We start from the raw sequence: 7128 nt of genomic DNA, 5'->3' as shown, positions 1-7128 counted from the left end.
TCAGCTCTCCGGCGTCGTCTGGGGGCAGGCGGGTCCGAACTGAGGGGTGAGCCCAGCGCCTCGTGGCTGGAGCGCTGCGAGCGGCACTCGGTCCTGTCTGTGTGAGAAGGAGCGGTTAAAACTGAATAATCTTCTGCTACGGGGAGCAGCGTTGGAAAAACACAGCTACTAAAGCAGCCGGCTTGCCCCGAGGACTAAAACGATAGCTAAGCGCTGGGGTTCACGTCAGATTGCGTTTGGCTGCAGGCCGCGTGCTTGGCGTCGCCCCAGAGGTGTGAGCAGCAAAAGCTTCATCCCAAATCACCACAGGGGATGAGGGCAGCGGTTGTTTGGGAAAAAAGCACCAAGTGACTAAGCTAATCGCTTGATATTGACAAGGCTGAGTCATAAGTGAATGCTGGGTCCCCCCCCTCCCCAGGGAAGAATCTGTCAAATTTGTCGCTAATTTACTCCGTATTTTTCTCCTGGAGTCCTGCAAAAGTCCACTGCAGTGTTAGAAAAAGCTTAACGGGGCTGAAAGCTGAAGGGGGTAACTTTGTGGCTTTGGCTGACGTTGACCAGAAATGCAAAGGAAACTTCACCTTCTCTTCATTCAATAAAAACATTTGTCTCTCGTTTTGTGAAGCACAGCACTAAGCGTGCTCGTGACAGGAATGGGAAGGAACCACACTCAATGATTTTCTATATCGGTTTCTGTCCTTTTTCTTGACACGCCCTGCTACCACTCCCTTTCTTTTGTTTCTAGCAAGTGTTGCTCTTCTATCCTAAGGCAGAGAACCAGCAGTGAAAATGGCTGTTTAATATTAAAAGGGAAAAACAAAAAAGGGAGACAAACATACACGGTTTTTACATGCAGCATTTCCAACATCTGCAACCCCCTTTCCTCCCCACCCTCCCTCCCCCGGGAGTCTAATTTACAAGGTAAATAATGGAGTGAAAATCCTGAAGGAGCTCAGCTGGTTGAAGGCAAAATTCCCTTCTGCCCACAGTGCTGCCTGAGTAAACGGATGGTTTTTGCTGGAGAGATTGCCCCTTCCAATGGCTGAAAATACAAATGAGCACAGAGCCTCCCACCTGGAAACCGCTTATTTCAAATACCACCACTGCTGAAAGCCATTGCTGACAGTGAACACTGAGATGTGGGCAGAAAGGATGTCACTGTCTGACAGTTCAGTACCACCTAAAACACCCTCAGTTTTATCTTAATATGGGCTCGGTGTAAAGTCTGTTAAAATTTTATCACAGTATTTTGTAATTTTTTTTAATTTTTATTTTTAATTATCACAAATGAAGATTATGGCTATGGTAATCAGAAAGGATTCTCTGATGCGTGGCTGCTTTGTTTTTAAAAATCAGAAGCGTTTCTTAAAATGCCAGGAGTCTGAGGTTCCATACTGGTAGCAGCCTCATGCCTCTAAGTGGCACAGAAACAGTGTTGGGAAGGAAGCTCTTTCAGTTTCCATCCATCCAATTGTGTAGCATAAAGCACTTTCATTGGACCTCTTCTCATCTACTTCTGGGTCCGTTGGCTCCTTGTGTTTTAAGTTTTCAATAGAAAATCAGCTCACCCTAGGTCAGTATCCAGAGATGTCATTGGTACGGTCTGTGAAATACAGCTGTGACAGACCTTCCCCAGAATAAGGTCCACAGAGATCTCATGAACTTTGCCAGAGGTAAATCCATCTGTTTTCACAGTGGTCATGGGGGCACAAAATTAATTACATGATATAATGCTTCATGAAGAAGGAACAGAAGTCTCTGCCAAACCAGATCCCTTTTGCTGCTAATGGTGATAATAAAACATTCCGACAGCCCTAATAAAGCTCTTCTCCTTCCCTCGTAGAACTTGCTTAGGTCCTTGTTGTCAAATCTCTTTTTTTTTGGTACAGCAGCTTGTGCACTGGATGGTATTCTACTGGGCAGTCACTCCTGAGGCTTTTCCCAAAGCATCACGCTTCAGAATATGAGTTCTGAAACATGCTAGCTGAATGATTATGACTTCTAAACTTTCCATGACCTAAATTGCATGGGCCAGCACCAGGCACCCAGGATTTACCAAAGGAAATCAAGGTAGCAGCAGAGCAGGAATGGTTATTGGTAGAGTAGCACAGAGCACCAACAGGAGATGTTTTATTCTGAAAAAAACACTAACAAAATGTTGCTTCCAAAATCCATATTCCTACGAATATAGAAAACTGCTACAAATGCACTTCATTTGTTGGTGGAAGGAACTTAAGCATAAACTAGTTCAATTTAGCCTGAAACAATTTTCAAGCCTGGGCAAGTCTTTGACAGATCATGTAGATGCTTGACTCAATATATTTGTGTTTCAGCTACCTATGCAGACCCTTTGGCTGCATTATTTGTGTCTTACCCAACCTTGTCTTAAATACAAGCTTTCTGCCCTCTCATGCAATAGTCTACTTCAGGGCTGCAGTTTCCAAAGAACCTGCACTTCTCTGCCTTACTTTCTTTTCTGTTCAATACTTGTCACTGAACTCATCAAAATAAAAACAAAGAAACCTTTACTCCAGAGCTATATGGAGTTTCAGAAAAAGCCCATGTGATGCTAAAAAAAATGCATGTGGCATCAACAAATCTAACACTTGACTGTGTCTCTCTCATCAGGAGCGGAGTTGCCAGAAAGGAGAAGGAAACCGTATGGAGCTGAAGTTGGTGTATTAACAGACCTGCACTGCAGAGACAGCATCATCACCTGGACAAGGCATGTGTCTGCCTTGGCTTTGTCTGGAGACAACCGAAAGCTGTAAGTTCAGGAAGCCATAACTAGCTTCTCAGTATTACATCCACAGGAACTGAACTGTTGCAAGGAACAAGCAAAAGAACTTGTCATGCTACCTTTTATTTCCCCCATAGAAAACATCTGAGCAACGAGTTAAGACAAATTAGCAAGCTAAGAATCACAGTTAGAATCTACAAAGTTGGGGTTTTATTCTGCAAGGTAGATCGTTTCTGTGAAAGAATGCTAAGTGTTAAATTCTTTCTCTACCTTCTCTAAATGTGAGACCTTTTTTGCTGCCACTCAATAATACCGAATCCCAAACAGCAAGTTAAATACACCAGTACTTGAAAAAACAAGCAGTGTGATCTCTTACAGAGGAAAGACACACTTAGGCACACTTTTCTCAATGTAAGATTTCAGCCTGAATACAAAAATATTTCATACTTCTTACTCAAGCTTTCAAAACAACTGCATCTCACATCATTTTTCCTCAGGGTATCCCAAGAGATTTTTGTTATCTAACGTTAGCATTGTTATCTAACAGGCAGCAGTTCCCTGACACACTGATGCCAAGATGCACGTGTGGTGGAAGTGTGGGAAGAGAGAAATGGAAGGTTTTGGTAGATGTTTTGTGTCAAGTAAAATGAATTTTCATCAGAATTTGGCAACGGGAGCCTTCTTTAAAATGAGGTACAGCAGCAATTTTATCCACCAGAGCAGGAAGAAAGCTGTGCTTCCTGACAAGAAATGCTATACAAAGCTTATGGGTGAAGGCTGTGGAATGTTCAGGTGCCAGAGCCAGGCTGATTCTGTAAGAGCAGTAGGATACTGCCTCTGCTCTGCCCATCCTACGTATGCACAGAGGGCTGCTTGGACTATGAGAATCAAAGCAGACATTCATTCATTCATATTCTCCATTTCATTTGTGCAAAATTGCAGCGCACCAATTTCACAAAGCAGATCAGCACTTAGAACCATAAGTTATTTTAAAGCATGATGTGCTCTTAGTTAACAGACTCCTACTACTTCCCGAGTGATGCTGAGCCAAGTCCAGGCACACAACGTCCACAGTGTAGGGGCACCCTGCCAGGCTCTGCTTTTAGCATTGCAGACTGCCCCGGGTCTGTCAGGTGCAAATGGTGATGAAATTTACAGCAACAACAGGTAGGATACCCTAGTGACCTCTAGTAGTATCAGATACACTCATGTATAGCCTTTGTTTATTTTGAAAAGAGGATAAATGGACCAGGAAAAGTAAAGCTTACTTTGATGAAAACCGAGGTTATATTCTGCCTGTGCAATTAAGCGTCATGTTATGAAGTCATAAATGTGCTGACCTACTCCCCACTAAACACTATATCTTTGAAAGCACCATAAAATGGATTGGGTTTTTGTAAGCATTGCAAAAGATGCAAAAAGTAATTTCTGACTGCCTGGTTTGGAGCGCGATGCAGAAAAGGTGGATTAGCCAAGGAACTTACATTTCTATTTGCAATTGTTATATTTAGCTCCTGCCTACTGAAATGTTTCCATCATTATCGATGCCACCTAAAATAATTATTCAAATATTTACAAATTTACTTGTTTCCAAGTTGTCAATAAGGAAAACAACGGTTAAATCAATCCACAAGTCAGACAGTTATGAATACAATATTCTAAGCTGGATTTATTTTTTTTCCAGACATTAATGTATTACACAAACACAATTAAATGGGTGGGAGGGCAGAGGAAATACAGGAACAAGCAACCCATTAACAAAAACAAAGCAAGTCCTTGACATTTCTTTTGTACTTACACATGAAAATGTCCCCTAAAGTTAAATAGCTCTCAGTCAACATAGCTAGGATTTCAGATATATATAAAAAAAAGCCTCACAACTCATTAATGTTTGTCATAACCAAATTTTAATTAGTTTTAGAATTAAAAAAAAAAGATTACCTCATGCAGTGTACAAAGGCTTTAGAACAAATTCATTAATGCAAATGAGAATAACTACTTCAGTTTTTTTTTTTTTCTTTTAAACAAATAAGAAAAACAAAACCTCAAGGAGTTTCCAAAAAGTCATTTAAACTAGTTTTCCTCAATTATTTTTGAGCACCTAAGACGACACCGGTCACCTCCTTGCACTCCAGAAGTTCATTCAGAAGTACATCTTTCAATACAAAGAAGTTCTTGTAATATAACTAAGAGCTCTCTAAATTACAAGAGCTTCAAACGACATTAAGTGCAAAAATGTTTTCTTAGTGTTTTCCAATTAATGAGGTAAATAGTTGCTAAAAAAAAACAAAACAAAAACAACCCAAAGCCCAACCAACTAACCAAAAACAACCAACAAAAGCAACCAACAGAAATCCCATGAACAAAAACCAGGGAGTGTAGCAGGATATTAGCAGGATATCAACTCTATGTACACTGTATGGAAAGAAAAAGGCAAATCTGAAATACACGGTTATGGTGCACAGGAATGATATGAAAGGAGGAGTGAGGAGGAAAAAACAAACAAAAACTATAATCAATACTTCCCCAGCAGGATTTTAAGCCAAACCACTCAGCAGATCCCCAGTGGCTGAAAATAAAATGTGTTTATTAGCATGTCTGGTGAGCTGGACTATCAGTGAAGCAGCCATACAATGGTTACAATTATAGCTGACTGCCTGACAATGCTGAGAATGTAAATGCTGCTCTGACAGCTGCATCACATCCCAACCAACTACACAAAGGCTAAAAGATCCATCCAATTATGAGTTCTCGATGGCAGCGACGGGGCCACAATTACAGAGCAGTAGCTCCTATACTAATATATTAAATGGCAAACAAGACTGAGTTAGCAAAATGCGTTATAAAAAGTATAAAAGTTTTTAAAAAGTTTCTAAAAACTTACACTTTTGGGGAGGAGAAATATTAATCTGTGGCCTGGCATTATAACAGTAACTGAAGTGGTTGTATCAGATTGCTGGTGATCAACTCCTTGCAAATCAGAGGTGCTTTTGTAAAATGCCCCAGGGTGAATGCCTGAAAGCCGGCCAGACAGTCGGGGAATTTTATTATCTACAGCACAATCAGCTGTGTTTGTAGAGGGTGAACTAACACTTGGGTCAGAAATCTCTTTACTTGGTATGCAGAGAACAATGTGAGACAGAGGATCTAACAGACAGTTTTCAGTTTGGTCCTACTGTCTAGATCCCAAATGCAGTCCTGAGCATATTTTAGGTTTCTTCCTATGGGACCTGCCTAGCTGGGGAAGGTGTTCTTCTGCAAGCCTGACGAAACGTGGCTTGGAATCCTGACAAAACCTAACAGGCAATTCTCAGGAAAAGCCAGTTTGAATTTGAAAGACAAGGAAAGCATGAGCTGTTAGCTAAGGTTAAAAAAAAATAATAATAAATCAAGTTTCTCTTCCTCAGGATTCAACCCCAATTCATCATCCTGGTTAGTCTGCTGTTTGACAGAAGACAAATCTGGCCCCTGCTCACACTGGCTATTGGCCATGACTACTGTGAGCTCCATTCAAAGGAAGCAAATCCCAGCTCATACATGCTGGCAGGGCTGGGGAAGGACATGCTCCTATTCTGTGCTCACCTACAGATTCCTTCTGTCATTTCCCCACTCCTTGGAATGCTATTCAAGAATCCCCAAACTCACAGTGAACTCTTCCAGTTCCAACTGCTTTAAAGCTCAGTAAAAACACAGCAGTTTCCATCCAAATCCTCAAATATGTTTTCTACTAGTTTAATAGTTCTTTTTCCTCGTTGCAGGGCATATTTTAAAGCCTAAGAAAAACTAGCTCTCATATCTAGATAGGGAAAATGTTGCAACAAGGCATGCAAAATTCATATCACCTTCCCCAGATTTCAAAGTTCACAATGCTATCAATCCAAGCCCAAGTCAGCCCCCATCTATTCTTTGGCCACACAATAAGGCCTTCTTAATCTAAAGAGTACAGTGGAGTTACTTGCTGTTCACGCTGATCTGACCTGCATTCACCTAAAGAAATACTTTCTTTGAATGCTCAAGTGTTCCAGAAATCTGATACTTAAAACTCAAAAATGTACTGTAAATGAAATCTAATGTTACAGAAAGAAATAATAAAAAACCAAGATTTACAACATTGAAGACCCATTTCATTTTCTTCTTAGCAGTAGCTTCTGAGCTCTTTTGAATTGCTCTGTAACTTCAAACTCATCACTTTCTACTCTGCCTCTCACTTTTGTCATTATAATCCCAGCCAAAAACTCAACCTTATTTTTAAAATGTCAGCATAATAGAATATGTGTGAAAATGCCAAAAACCACAGGTGACAAAAATTAATCCTCAACATTCAGGAGATTAGCATAACCTCTCTTGCCATATCACCCCTTACAGAGTAGGAGAGATTTTTGGGTTTT

This window comes from Meleagris gallopavo, chromosome 13 (assembly GCF_000146605.3).
Source record: "Meleagris gallopavo isolate NT-WF06-2002-E0010 breed Aviagen turkey brand Nicholas breeding stock chromosome 13, Turkey_5.1, whole genome shotgun sequence".
NCBI lineage: Eukaryota > Metazoa > Chordata > Aves > Galliformes > Phasianidae > Meleagris > Meleagris gallopavo.
The sequence above is the reverse complement of the archived record's forward strand: the minus strand, read 5'-3'. Positions refer to the sequence as shown.